Raw genomic sequence first — 15,674 nt, forward strand, 5'->3', positions numbered from 1 at the left:
CGAACTGGGCCATGTCGTCATGACATCTGTTCTCCCCTCACAGTAATGGGCTGTGGACGCTGGGCACACCCCACTCCATGGCATCCCTTGGCTGATGCCACCCCCTGCTAGACTGTCCTCATGAAGCAGGTGCCAGTTTCCTAGATTACAGGAGCAGGCAAAGATGTCATTGCCACCATTCATTTTCAAGCTTCCATGTCCAGAGGAGGAAACTAACTTTTGTCATCTCATAAGAAGTGAGAGGCTTCCAGAATGCTTTTTAGCATTATTCGGTAGTCAGTTCAAAAGGCTGCCTGTGGCCCCTTCTCCTTCCTGTATCCCTGACCTGCCCTAAATGCAGGGAGGGGGACACCTCATGTTCCATCTTGGGGGGCTGGGAGGGGCCTCTGGTCTGCGGTTGCCATCAGCCCAGGCGGTCTCTGCAGGGAAGTGGCTGTGTCCCTGTTCATCTGGTCTCCGTGGCCTCCAGACTCCAGGTCGGCTGACACAGTCTTCACCCCCTCACCTCAAGCAGAGGCCCCTGAGGATGCGCTCAGGTCTGTGCTAGGCAATGGGAGCCAAGTGGTGCAGCTTGTGCACTAACCCATGAACTCTGAACTTTGACCTTTGTGGTTCGTGCTAAAAGGGGAAGTGCAGGGACTCAGGGAGGAGCTGGGTGGGCAGGTGGCCTCCCTGCCCTGGCCCATCCCTTCATTGCCACCTCTGCTTACTGCCTGTCAGGCTAAACGCAGACTCCAGGACCTGCCTGCTTCCCAGGAGAAATGCAGCCACCCGAGCGGCCCAGCTTGGGGGGCGGGGTGGGAGAGCACCTTTCTCCACTGACCCCCCTCGTTCCAGACTCCCCTCGCCGCCCTCCCACCAGGGAGCCCAAGTTCTTCTGTCGGCCATGGTCATGCCGAGGTGCTTTCTAATTTCCTCTCCTCTCAGCCATGCCCAGGCACCTTCTCATTGTCTCAGACCTGGACACGAGCCCACCAGGGGCCTGGGTCCCCCAGGCAGGGTTGGCGGCGCTTTCTTACAAGGCAGTTCAAAGGTGTCTCACACCAGGTGCCATCCTCCACTTCGCAGCCCCTGGCCGCCATGCCCACCTTGTCCCTTACACCCTCTCCAGGGAGCACTGTAAGGGCCACTACCTGGCCCTCCCTCAGGCTGTCACCTCCCCCTGCCATGACCGTCCTGTCCCCATGGCACCTGCCACTTTGCCAATAACCTCATCAGGTCCTCCGTACCTGATTTCACCTGCTCCCAACAACGGGAACCACTCCCGTGTGCGCTGTGCATGGAGCACGCCCTCCCCCGAAGTGTGACAGTGCCACGGCTTCTCCTCCCATCACTTGGACGGGACTGGGCTGGAGGATCTGCCGAAAACATGAGTCCAGGACGGGGCACGTCCCTGTAGCAGGATTGTCAACTCTAGAAAAGCAAATAGTGGGTTCTGCAGCAAACCGGATATAACAACGGGTGAAGAGTTAATTTAGAAATGATTTGGCCACCCAACCTCGTGGGAAAATGTTCCCTTTCCCAAGGTTTTCTGATTATAAAAGTAATATTCATATAAAAATTTAATTTATAGAAAATAAAAGATACAAGAAAATCATAATCTCCCACTAAGAGCTAACAATCACTATTGTATATAACTTCCAAATATTTTATATGCCTATTATTATTTGTCTTTTCAAAATAAAAAGTAGCTATTTTTCTATATTTTTATTAAAGCAACTAATACTGTAAAAACAAAATCCTATCATGCAGAAATGCAACTTTGACCAAATCTGTGTTCACTTGATAGACTGTGGACATCCTTCCACGTCAGGGACTTTAGATTTACATCATTATTTAAAAAAAAACATATTGGAGGAGTTCCCATCATGGCTCAGTGGAAACGAATCTGACTTAACATCCATGAGGACGTAGGTTCGATCCCTGGCCTCGCTCAGTGGGTTAAGGATCTGGCATTGCCATGAGCTGTGGTTTAGGTCACAGATGTGGCTCAGATCTGGCATTGCTGTGGCTGTCGCACAGGCTGGTGGCTACAGCTCTGATTGGACCCCAAGCCTGGGAATCTAGATATGCCGCAGGTGCAGGCGTAAAAAGACAAAAAGACCAATAAATAAATAAACCTACATTGGCGTGTAGTTGACTTACAATGTTGTAGTAGTTTCAGGTGTACAGCAAATTGAATGAGTTATACATACACACACATCCATTATTTTTCCCACATAGACTTTTACAGACTATGGAGTAGATTTCACTGTGCTCTGCAGTAGATTCGTGTTAATTATCTATTTTATGTAGTAGTGTGTATATGTCATTCCCATTCTAATTCCTCCCCCTACCATGGTTTCCCCTATGGTAACCATAAGATTGATTTTGAAATCTGTGAGTTTTATAAATAAGTTCTTTTGTTTCATTTTCTCAGATTCTACATATAAATGAGGTCATATAACTGATATGATATTTGTCTTTGTCTGACTTACTTCACTCAGTATGATAATCTCTACGTCCATCCAAGTTGCTGAAAATGGCATTATTTTGTTCTTTTTTATGGCTAAGTGTATGTACCACATCTTTATCCATTCCTCTGTTGATGGACATTTGAGTTGTTTCCATGTCTTGGCTATTGTAAATAGTGCTGCAGTGAACACTGGGGTGCATGTATATTTTTGAATTATGGTCTTCTCTGGATATACGCCCAGGAGTGGGATTACTGGGTCATATGGTAGTTCTATAGTGTTTTAAGGAATCTCCATACTGTCCTTCAAGGTGGCTGCACCAATTTACATTCCCACCAATAGTGTAGGAGCGTTCCCTTTTTTCCACACCCTCTCCAGCATTTATTGTTTGTAGACATTTTGACAATTGCCATTCTTACTGGTGTGAGGCGATACCTCATTGTAGTTTTGATTTGCATTTCTCTAATAGTGATTTTGAGCAGCTTTTCATATGTTTTTGGCCACCTGTCTCTCTTATTTGGAGAAATGTCTATATAGATATTTTGTTCATTTTTGGCAGATTGGGTTGTATTTTTTTTTCTTGTCTTCTTAGGGCTGCATATGGAAGTTCCCAGGCTAGGGGTCCAATTAGAGCTGCAGCTGCTGGCCTACACCACAGCCACAGCAGTGTGGGTTCCAAGCCTACACCTCAGCTCACGGCAACGCTGTGGATCCTTAACCCACTGAGCCAGGCCAGGGATCAAACCTGCATCCTCGTGGATACTAGTGGGGTTCATCACCACTGAGCCGTGATGGGAACTCCCATTTTTATTTTTATTTATTACTTTTTTTTTGTCTTTTTGCTATTTCTTGGGCAGCTCCCGCGGCATATGGAGGTTCCCAGGCTAGGGGTCGAATCGGAGCTGGGGCCACCGGCCTACGCCAGAGCCACAGCAACGTGGGATCCGAGCCGCGTCTGCAACCTACACCACAGCTCACGGCAATGCCGGATCCTTAACCCACTGAGCAAGGGCAGGGACCGAACCCACAACCTCATAGTTCCTAGTTGGATTCGTTAACCACTGTGCCACGACAGGAACTCCGGAACTCCCATTTTTTAAAATAATATAAAGCTACATGAGATATCTGTGTACTCTGGCAATTAATCCCTAGTCAGTTGCTTCATTTGCCAAGATTTCCTCCCACTCTGTGAATTGTCATATATATATATATACACACACACACACACATATATGTGTATATATGTATACACAGGGTTAACTTTGTTGTGCAAAAGGTCCCACTGGTTTTTTATTTTCACTACTCAAGGAGGTGGGTCAAAAAAATATTGCTATAATTTATGTCAAAGAGTGTTCTGCCTATGTTTTCCCCTAGGGGTTTTATAGTATCTAGCCTTATGTTTAGATCTTTAATCCATTTTGAGTTTATTTTTGTATAGTTAGAGAATGTTCTAATTTTATTCTTTTATATGTAACTGTTCAGTTTTCCTAGCACTTCTTATTAAGAGTCTGTCTTTCCTCCATTGTATGTTCTTGCCTCCTTTGTCATAGATTAGTTGACCATAGATGCTTGGGTTTATTTCTGGGCTTTCTATCCTGTTCCACTGATCTGTATTTCTGTTTGTGCCAGTACCATATTGTTTTGATCTTTGTAGCTTTGTAGTATAGTCTGATGTCAGCGAGCCTGATTCCTTCAGTTCCATTTTTCTTTTGCAAGATTGCTTTGGCTATTCACAGTGTTTTGTGTTTCTATACAAATTTTAAAGTATTTAGTTCTAATTCCATGAAGAATGTCATTGGTAGCTTGATAGATATTGCACTAAATTTGTAGATTGCCTTGGGTAGTACAGTCATTTTGACAATATTGATTCTTCCAACCCAAGAACATGCTATACCTTTCCATCTGTTTGTATCATCTTTGACTTTTTTTTCATCTGCATCCTACAATTTGCAGAGTACAAATCTTTTGTCTCTTTAGGTTGGTTTATTCCTAGGTATTTTATTCTCACTGATTGAATGGTAAACAGGATTGTTCCCTTAATTTTTCTTTCTTATTTCTTGTTGGTAGCATATAAAAATGCAAGAAATTTCTGTGTATTAATTTTGTATCCTGCAACTTTACCAAAGTCACTGATGAGCTCTTAAGAGTTTCCTGGTAGCATCTTTACAATTTCTATGATAGTATCATGTCATAACAAACAATGACAGTTTACTACTTTTCCAATTTGGATTCCTTTTATTCATTTTTCTTCTCTGCTTGCTGTGGCTAGGACTTCCAAAACTATGTTGAATAAGTGGTGAGAGTGAACACGCTTGCCTTGTTCCCAATTTAGCAGAAATGCTTTCAGCTCTTCACTGTTGAAAATGACATTCGTTGTGGATTTGTCATATATGGGCTTTACTATGTTGACATAGGTTCCCTCTATGCCCACTTTCTGGAGAGTTTTTATCAAAAACAAGTGCTGAATTTTGTCAAAAGCTTTTTATGCATCTATTGCAACGTTCATATGGGTTTTATTCTTCAGTTTGTTGATGTGGTGTATCATGCCAATTGCTTTGTGGATACTGAAGAATCTTTGCATCCCTAGAATAAACCCCACTTGATCATGGTGTATAATACTTTTAATGTATTGGTGGATTCAGTTTACTAATATTTTGTTGAGGATTTTTGCATCTATGTTCACCAGTGATGCTAACCTGTAGAATTTTGTGTGTTTGTGTGTGTGGTGGTATCATTATTTTTAGCACATTATCTTTAAAAAAAATTTTTTTATGGCCACACCCATGGCACATGAAAATTCCAAGGTGAGGAACTGAATCTGAGCCACAGCTGCAGCAACACCAGATCCTTCAACTCACTGTGTTGGGCTGGGGATCAAATCTGGGCCTCCACATCGACCTAGCCACTGCAGTCAGATTTCCAATCCACTGCACAACAGTGGGAACTCCAGTACATCATATTCTATGTATGTATTTATTCATAGTCTTTTTAGGGCTGCACCTGCAGCATATAGAATTTCCCGGGCTAGGGGTCAAATTGGAGCTGCAGCTGCCGGCCTATGCCACAGCCATTGCAACACAGATCCAAACCACATCTGTGACCTATACTGCAGCTTGTGGCAACACTGGATCCTTAACCCACTGAGGCCAGGGATCAAATCTGCATCCTCATGGATACCAGTTGGGTTCTTAACACACTGAGCCACAACAGGAACTCCCAATACATTATCATCTTTAATGTGACCACACAATCCTGTTATGCAGAGGTACTGCAATTAATAAATCCCTCATTTAAAAGTATCATAGTGGAGCCCAAAATCAAGATGGCAGAGGAGTAGGACAAGGAGATCACTTTCCCCCACAAATACATCATAAAAAACCCCTACAGGTAGAATGATTCTAACAGAAATCTACTCAACACTGGCAGAAGGTCTCAGACTTCCAAAAAGGACAAGAAAATCTCCATGTAACTGGGTAGGACAAAAGGAAAAAGAGAAAAAAAGGAATTTGGACAGGACCAGCACTCCTGGGAGGGAGCTGTGGAAGAGGAAAGAACCCTCACACTGAGAGGCCTCCTAACTGGTGGGGAGGTCAGGACAGAGGGGGAGTCCCAAAGCCTCAGAGCAATGTGCAGCAGCCGGTTTGAGAAGGGCAAAGCTGAGCAGAGCCACGTGACAGTTGGTGCCCCTGCCCAGCAGGCCCCCCACTCCGACTTGCAGCGGGTGCTGGGTGCTGAGGCTCGGGCTTTGGAGGTCAGTCTCTAGGAGGGGACGAGGGTTGGCTGTGTAGAAAAAGCCTGAGGGGGCTAGGGAGTGGTGGGCCACAGCCGAGGGAGTGTGGGAGGTGGCCTGGGCTCCATTGCTATGGAGCATGGAGGACGGGTGGTGGGACTGCCACAGGAACTTCTTTCTCTGCACAGGTAGGCTCTCACGTGGCAGGGTACCTCTTGTGTGGGCTACAGGGGTGGGCACAGGCTGCTGTAGCCATCTCAAATTCCAGAGGTGGGCAGTGCCCACCACTGCCTGCTGCCCCCTGGAGTATTGACGCCACTGTGGAGGGCCCTGTGACCAGGTGCCAGGTACTACCCCCACCTCCTTGAGGATCACTGCCACTGTCCAGGGTCCAGCAACCAGATGCTGCCCTCAGGTGACACCCATCGACCCCACCTCCCTGGGACCATGCACAGTCTGTGCACCTGCACACTCCCTATCAAGGAGGGAACAGCCTGTGCACACTGAGGAAAGAGACAGCAAGTATCCAAATGAAGAGCAGTCCTCCTGCCAAAAAGTACTAAACCCACACAAGCTACCCAGGGATACCCTCGCATATAAAGAGCCCTCCAAGACGACGGCAGATAATTGTTTCCCCTAAACTTAGAGTAAGAAAAATATAAGCAAAATGAAGGAGCACAGGAGCCATTCCTAGTTAAAAGAACAGGAGATCTCCCCTTAAATAGAAAACAATAAAACAGTCCTCTTTGGCCTGACACACCAAGTTCAAAAAGGAGGTAATGAGGACCTGTGCTGTGGTGCAGTCGGCTAAGAATCCAACTACAGCGGCTAGGGTTGCTGCAGAGGTGCAGGTTCGATCCCAGGCCCACTGCAGTGGGTCAAAGGATCTGGTGCTGCCACAGCTGGGGAGCAGGTAGCAGCTATGGCTCAGATTCAGTCCTTGCCTTGGACCTGCCATAAGCCATGGCTGTGGCTATGACATTTTTTTTTTTAAAGGAGGTAATGAAAATACTGAAGGAATTAAGAGCAGATATTGACATAATGCTGTAAAAAGGAACTAGAAACTGTAAGGAGGATCCAAGAAAAATTTAAAAATCCATTTGCCAAGATGTAAGCTTGAGCAAAAGGTAATGAACAGCAGAATAAATAAGTGACTTGGGAGATAGAAAAATGGAAGTCACCCAATCAGGATAGCAGACAGAAAGCCAAATAAAAAAAAAAAAGCAACATAAGAGATCTATTGTATAATATAAAGTATGCCAACCTGTGCATTACAGGGATTATAGAAGGAGAAGAAAGAGAAAAGGAGATTGAAAACAGATTTGAAGAAATTGCAGCTGAAAATTTCCCAAATTTAAAGAAGGAAACCTATCCAGATATAGGGAGCACAAAGGGTCTCAGACAAGATGAACCCAAACAGACCTATGCCAAAACAAATTATAATAAAAATGGCAAAAGTTAAAGCTAGGAGAGGGTTCTAAAGGCAGCAAGAGAAAAACAGAGTTAATTACAAGGGAACCCGCATAAGGCTATTGGCTGATTTCTCTATATTAAGGGCAGAAGGGAGTGACAAGATATATTAAAAGTTCTAAGAGGGAAAAATTTACGACCTAGAATAATCTATCTAGCAAGATTATTATTTAAACCAGAAGGAGAAATACATAATTTCTCAAACAAGGGAGTTCCCCTTGTGGCTCAGCAGGTTAAGAACCTGACTAGCATCCATGAGGATGCGGGTTTGATCCCTGGCCTCAGTCAGTGGGTTAAGGATCTGGCATTGCTGTGAGCTGTGGTGTATGTTGCAGATGTAGCTTGGATCCTGTGTGGCTGTGGCGCAGGCTGGCAACTACAGCTCTTATTCGACCCCTAGTCTGGGAACTTCCATATGCTGCAGGTGTGGCCCTCAACAGCAAAATAAACAAAATAATTTCTCAAACAAAACCTAGACGAATACAGTAATACTAAACCTGGCCTAAAAGAAATATTGAAAGGTCTCCTCTAAATAGGAAAGAAGTAAGAAGATACAGAATGGAAGAAATCACAAATAGAAAATAATCACTTAAGCCAGTATTCAGATCAAAATGAAGAGGAAAAAGAAAAAAAAAAAAACCACGTATTTGTGAAAGCAACAATAAATGCAAGGAACAGCAAAAGAATAAACATGAAGATGTGAAAAAGGACATCAAAATAATAAAATGTAAGGAAGAAAATGTAGATTCTTTTTTTAAGAATTTGTTTGAGCCTATATGACTATATAGAAGTCTAAAGGAAGCAGATAAAGCAGAGTTAACACACTTAAAAAAAAAGTGCAACCACAAATCAAAAACAATACATTCACATAAACTAAAAAGAAGAGGACACAAGCATAAAATAAAGAGAAATCAAACCACAAAATGAAAAAAGAACAACAAAAAAAAAAAACCCAGAATCAGCTAGAAAACAAGGTTTAAGGTGGCAGTAAATGTATGTATCAATAATTACCTTAAATGTCAATGGACTGAATGCTTCAATCAAAAGACAGAGAGTGGCAGACTGGATTAAAAAAACAAGAGTCTACAATCTGCTGCCTACAAGAGACTCACCTTAGGGCAAAGGACACATAAACTGAAAGTGAGGGGATGGAAAAAGATGTTTCATGCAAATGGAAATGACAGAACAGCAGGAGTCACAATACTCATATCAGACAAAACAGACTTTAAAACAAAGGCCATAAAGAAAGATGAAGGACACCAATGATAAAAGGATCAATTCAAGAAGAGGATATTATATTCATCAACGCATATGCCCCTAACATAGGAGCACCGAAATACATACAACAAACGCTAACAGACATAAAAGGAGAAGTGGATGGGAATACAATAATAGTGGGAGACTTTAACACACCACTCACATCAATGGATAGATCTTCTAGACAGAAAATTAATAAGGCAACAGAGATCCTAAATGACCCAATATAACAGACATAATTGACATTTTCAGGACATTACATCCAACCCCCCTGCCCCCACTCCAGAATATACATTCGAGTACACACAGAACATTCTCCAGGATTGACCACATACTAGGGCATGAAACTAACCTCAAGAAATTTAGGAGTATAGAAATTATTTCAAGCATCTTCTCTGAGTGCAATGGCCTGAAACCAGAAATCAACCACAGGAAAAGAAATGAGATAAAAACTGACTACAGGCAGACTGAACAATATGCTACTAAAAAACCAGTGGGTCAATGAGGAAATCAAAAAGGAAATTAAAAAATAACAAAACAAATGACAATGAAAACACAACCATTCAAAATCTATGGGATGCAGAGTTCCTGTTGTGGCACAGAGGAAACAAATCTGACTGGGAACCATGAGGTTGTGGGTTTAGATCCCTGGCCTTGCTCAGTGGGTTAAGGATCCAGCGTTGCCGTGAGCTGTGGTGTAGGGCACAGATGTGGCTCAGATCTGGCATTGCTGTGGCTCCAGTGCAGGCCAGCAGCAACAGCTCCAATTAGACCCCTAGCCTGGGAACCTCCATATGCCACAAGTGCGGCCCTAAAAGGACAAAGACAACAATAACAACAACAAATCTATGGGATGCCAAAAAAGCAGTTCTTAAAGGGAAGTACACAGCCATCCTTGTTTTTTCCTTAAAAAACAATAAACAACCTAACCTACTACCTAAAGGAATTAGAAAAAGAAGAAAAAACAAAGTCAGCAGAAGGAAATAATAAAGATCAGAGAGGAAACAAAATAGAGATTGAAAAAACAACAGAGGGAGAGAGATCCTTTGTGGCACAGTGGGTTAAGGATTTGGCACTGTCACTGTGGTGGCTTGGATTGCTGCCATGGCGTGGGTTCAATCCCTAACACAGGAACTTTTATATGCCATAGGTGCAGCCATAAAAGCCCCAAAACAGTAACAACAAAAACAATAGAAAAAGTCAATAAAACCAAGAGCTGGTTCTCTGAAAGGGTAAACAAAATTGACAAACCTCTGGCCAGGCTCATCAAGAAGAAAAGAGAGAAAACCCAAAAACAAAATAAGAAATGAAAAAGAATGGAGTTCTCTCGTGGCACAACAAGTTAAGGATCCAGCATTGTCACTGTAGTAGCTTGAGTTGTTACTATGGCACAGGTTTAATCCCTGGCCCAGGACCTTCCATACACCATGAGCAGTGCAGACAAAACAAAAACAAAAACAACAAAAAAAACATATATATATATATATATATATATATATATATATATATATATATATCCCTTAATTAGAAATGAAAAAGAAGTTCTTGCTGTGGAACAGTGGGTTAAAAATCTGACTGCAGCAGCTCAGGTCACTGCAGAGGCACAGGTTTGACCCCTGGCCTGGTGCTATGGGTTAAAGTATCTGGTGTTGCCACAGCTGTGGTATAGGTCACAGCTGTGGCTTAGAGTCGATCCTGGTCCAGAAACTTCCATATGCTATGGGTGCAGCCATTGGAAAAAAAAAAAAGGAGAAATCTCAACTGATACTGCAGAAATACCAAAAATAAATAAAATTAAGAGAATACTATGAACAATTACATGCCAACAAATTTAACAACCCAGAAGAAATGGTTGACTTTCTAGAAACATACAGCCCACCAAAACTGAATAAAAAAAATAGCTATCTTAAACAGACTGATTACTAGAAATGAAACTGGATATGTAAAAAGCAAAACAAAACAGTTCCCTACAAACAAAAGCCAAGCACCAGATGGCTTCACAGGAGAATTCTCCCAAACATACAAGGAAGAACTTATACCAATCCTTAAACTCTTCCAAAGAGCTAAAGAGGAGGTAACACTCCTAAGACATTCTATGAAGCCACCATCACCCTAAAACCAAAATCAAAGATGCTACCAAAAAAGAAAATTACAGGCCAAAATCTTTGATGAATATAGACACAAAAATTTTCAAAAATTTAGCAAACTGAACCAATAACACATAAAAAAGATCACACGCTATGACCAAGTGGGATTCACCAAGTTCACAAGGATGGTTCAACATATGCATATCAATGGAATACACTATATTAACAAAAGAAAAGTAAAAAACTACATGATCATCTCAATAGATGTGGAAAAAGCATTTGACAACATTCAACTTCCATTCGTGATTAAAAAAAAAAAATCTCTTACCAAAGTGGGTATAGATGGAACATATCTCAACATAATAAAAGCCATTTATGACAAACCCACAGCCAATATGATACTTAATGAAGAAAAGCCAGAAGCCTTCCCACTAAAATCTGGAACAAGACAAGGATGCCCAGTCTCATCACTTTTATTCAGCGTAGTATTGGAAGCCCTGCCTACAGCAATCAGACAAGAAAAAGAAATAAAAGGTATCCATATTAGAAGGGAAGAGGTAAAGCCATCATTATATTTATGATACAATATATAGAAAATTCTAAGGACTCCACACAAACTACTTAATCTGAACAAATTCAACAAAGTAACAGGATACAAGATTAACATTCAGAAATTAGTTGCATTTTTGTATACTACAGTGAAATATCAGAAAAGGAATGTGAAAAACCAATACCTTTTAAAATCACACTAAAAAAAATAAAATATGTAGGAATAAACCTGACCAGGAAGGTGGAAGACTTCAACACTGAGAACTATAAAACACTAACTAAGGAATGAAAGAGAATTCAAAGGAATGGAAAGACATCTCATATTCTTGGATTGGAAGAATTAATATTGTTAGAATGGACATACTACTAAAGCAGTCTACAGATTTAATGTGATTCTTATCAAATTACCCATGACATCTTTCACAGAACTAGAACAAATAATCCAGAAATTTATATGAAATCTTTATAAAAGACCCAGACTTGCCAAAGCAATCCTGAAGAGAAAAAAAATCAAAGTAGGAGGCACAACTGTCCCAGACTTTAGACAATACTATAAAGCTACAGTAATCAAAACAGTGTGGAACTGGCACAAAAACAGTATCTGGGTGAATGGAACTGAAGGGAGAGCCCACAAATAAACTCAGACACCTATGATCAATTAATCTTTGACAAATGAAGCAACATGTAATGGAAAAAAAAAAAAGACATGCTCTTCCACAAGTTGTGCTGACAAAACTGGACAGCTGCGTGTAAAGCAAGGGAATTAGAACACACCCTCTCATCATGCACAAAAATAAACTCAAAATGGCTTAAAGACTTAAGACATGACACCATAAAACTCCTAGACCAAAAAAAAAAACAGAGGCAAAATATTCTCTGTCATAAACAGTATGAATGTTTTCTTAGGTCAGTCTCTCTCGGCACTAGAAATACAAACAAAAATAAACAAATGGGAACTAATCAAACTTACAAGCTTTTGCACAGCAAAGGAAACAACAACAAAAACAACCTACAGAATAGGAGAAAATATTTGCAAATAATCCAACAGACAAGGGCTTAATCTCCAAAACATACAACTACTCATATACCAACAACAAAAACTCAATTGAAAAATGGGCAGAAGGCCTAGACATTTCTCCAAAGAAAACATATGGATGGCCAGTAGGCACATGAAAAGATATTCAATGTTACTAATTATTACAGAAATGCAAATCAAACCTACAATGAGGTAACACCTCACACTGGTCAGAATGGGCATCACTAACACGTTTACAAATAAATACTAGAGAGGGGTGGAGAAAAGGGAAACAGCCCTACACTGTTGGTGGGAATGTAAACTGGTAAAGCTACTATGGAAAACAGTATGGAAGTTCCTCAGAAAACTAAAAATAGCATACCCACTCCTGAGAATATACCCAGACAAAACTATTAACTCAAAAAGATGCACGCACCCCTATGTTCCTGGCAGCAATATTCACAACAGCCAAGACACGGAAACAACCTAAATGTCCATAGACAGATGAACAGATCAAGAGGATGTGGTACATATATATACTACTACTCAGCCATTTAAAAAACCCCACAAAATACTGTCATTCAAAGGAACGTGGATGCAACTAGAGATTATCTTACTAAGTGACGTAAGTCAGAAAGAGAAAAACAAATACCATATGATATCACTTATATGTGGAATCTAAAATATAACATAAATGAACCTATCTACAAAACAGAAACAGACCCACAGACATAGAGAACAGACCTGAGGTTGCCAAGGGGGAGTGGGATGGACTGAGAGTTTGAGGTTAGAAGATGCAAACTATTACATTTAACAATGATAAAAATAACAAGGTCCTGCTGTACAGTCCAGGGAATTATATCCAGTCTCCAGGGATGGGCCATGATGGAAAGAATATATAGAAAAATGGGTGTGTGTGTGTGTGTATATATATATATATATATATATATATATATGACTGATTCATTTTGTGTACAGCACAAATTGGCACATTATAAATCAACTATAATTTAAAAAATGGAAGAAAGAATGTACATATATAAAGGCATAAAAATGTATTAAAATTATAGTGAGAAACATCCTTGTCTCTTTGAATACTTATCCAATTATTTCCTTAGGACAAAATTCCAGAAGTAGGATTATGGAGCCTAATGCTTTTGGTACATATAACCTCATTAATCTGAAGGATTGTTTCCATTTACAGCTCCTCCCTCTCACTGTGTAAGGGCTTCTTTCCCACATCTTTGCCAGCTCCGGGTATCATCACTCATTTGTGCCAGTTTTACAGGTGAACAAGGTAACTCACTGATACCTGATTAGCTTTTTTCTTTTTTTTTTTTTTGACTACCCCATGGCATATGAAAGTTCCTGGGCCGGGGATCAAACCCTCACTGCTGCAGGGACGACACCAGATCTTTAACCTACTGCATCATAGCAGGAACTCCCTTATTTGCTTTTATTATGAGGGAGGCTGAACCTCATCTTGTTGCTACTGGTTATTTGTTGTTCTATGAATAGCCTTTGTGTCCTTTGTCTTTTTTCTCTAGGGATGTTAATCTTTTTCTATTTTGAGAACTTTCATTTATCAGAGATTTTAGTAACCTCTTGCGTACATTGCAAGTGTTTTATTTGCTCCTTACCTCATGTGAGCCTTACAAAAATCCCAGGGGGCTGGCAGAGCAGGTGGAATTATCCCACTTAATTGATGTGGAAACTGTGACTCAGTGAGGAACACTGGCCAGTGTTAAGAGCGAAGTGGGAAGACCGTGGTTCCCTTGCTCTGAGTCTGGTGCACAAAGCTGTCCTACTGCTTCAACAGGCCCCTAACAACACCCTTTGGGAGAAAGAACATTTCCCTTGTACAAGTGAAAAGGTCTCAAATATTTGGGCCTCGGTTTCCTTCTGGTTTTTTTTTGTTTGTTTGTTTTTAAAAAGGAGTTGAACCAAATGATCCCTTACATCCTCTTCAGCTCGACTATCCTCTGTGATTTAAGGCACCAGAGAGACCCACTTGGATGAAAGCAGGCTTTATCCTCCAAGCACATATAGGGGTTGGGAGGCGGCTGGGTGTCCTTCACGCACCAGGTGCAGGGTGAACGTCCAGCACAGTACGTTACCAAGAGCCTTTCCTCCTGGACTTGCCCAGGCAGGAATCTGGAGCTTGAGTCTGGCCACGTCTCTCCCACAAGGCAGCAGCAATAAACCCAGCATCTCCACGTCCTGGCTGGAGGCGCCAGACCGGGGCAGCTACTGCCTATTCCCAGATCCTGGGAGAAGCTGTCGGTGGAGGAGGGCACACACCCCGGGAGACTGGTCACAGTTTTGCCCTCTTCTAGTCCAGGAAGCAACTGCTGTTTGATCAAAATTGATGTGGGGATAAACTATTTGTCTTCCTGATGCTAGGATTGTTTTCCCTAAAAATGACTTTTTTTTTTGGTCTTTTTGCTATTTCTTGGGCTGCTCCCACGGTATATGGACATTCCCAGGCTAGGGGTCAGATTGGAGCTGTAGCCTCTGGCCTACGCCAGAGCTACAGCAACGTGGGATCCGAGCCGCGTCTGCAATCTACACCACAGCCCATGGCAACGCCGGATCGTTAACCCACTGAGCAAGGGCAGGGACCAAACCCGCAACCTCATGGTTCCTAGTCGGATTCGTTAACAAATGCGCCACGAAGGGAACTCCTAAAAATGACTCTTTATTATAAAACATGTATTCTTTTAGGCATATTTAGAAAATAATCCACAAAAGTTAGAAAATAATCATCATTATTAAGATTCTGGTATTTTTGTTGTATTTATACAAAAAATAGGATCAAATGTTTACGGCTTATTTATTCACTTATATATATGGATAACTTTCCATATCATTAAACATGCAATCAGCTGCTCCATTTTCATGCTATTTGGAAATATACCATGGTTTTTTATTCCCACAGTTGGGTGTCTTAAGGATCCCCTATAGCTGGGTGAGTGGGTTGCTTTCTATTATCTACTATTTCTGTTATTACTACAAAAACAATGAAGAACTCTCTGCGCAAACCTATGAGTCTTTTCGTGGATAAAATGTACAAAGATGGAAGAGGAACCTTGCTCTGTGTTGACAAACTGCCA

General features: G+C 41.5%; 1 protein-coding gene across 3 annotated transcripts in view; it reads right to left on the minus strand.

Moving 5' to 3' along the window:
* Positions 1-15,674, minus strand: part of SCO1 (synthesis of cytochrome C oxidase 1) — a 48,048-nt gene that overhangs the window by 7,780 nt on the left and 24,594 nt on the right. For all 3 annotated transcript variants that reach the window (XR_014821882.1, XR_014821880.1, XR_014821881.1), the window contains exon 8: positions 1,230-1,413. The gene's annotated coding sequence lies outside the window, so the exon portion shown is untranslated. The remainder of the gene's footprint in view (positions 1-1,229; positions 1,414-15,674) is intronic.

Source organism: Sus scrofa, chromosome 12 (assembly GCF_054392235.1).
Source record: "Sus scrofa isolate SSC_HxYL_T2T_F1_AM1 chromosome 12, Sscrofa_HxYL_maternal_Yorkshire_Landrace_v2.0, whole genome shotgun sequence".
Taxonomy (NCBI): Eukaryota; Metazoa; Chordata; class Mammalia; order Artiodactyla; family Suidae; genus Sus; species Sus scrofa.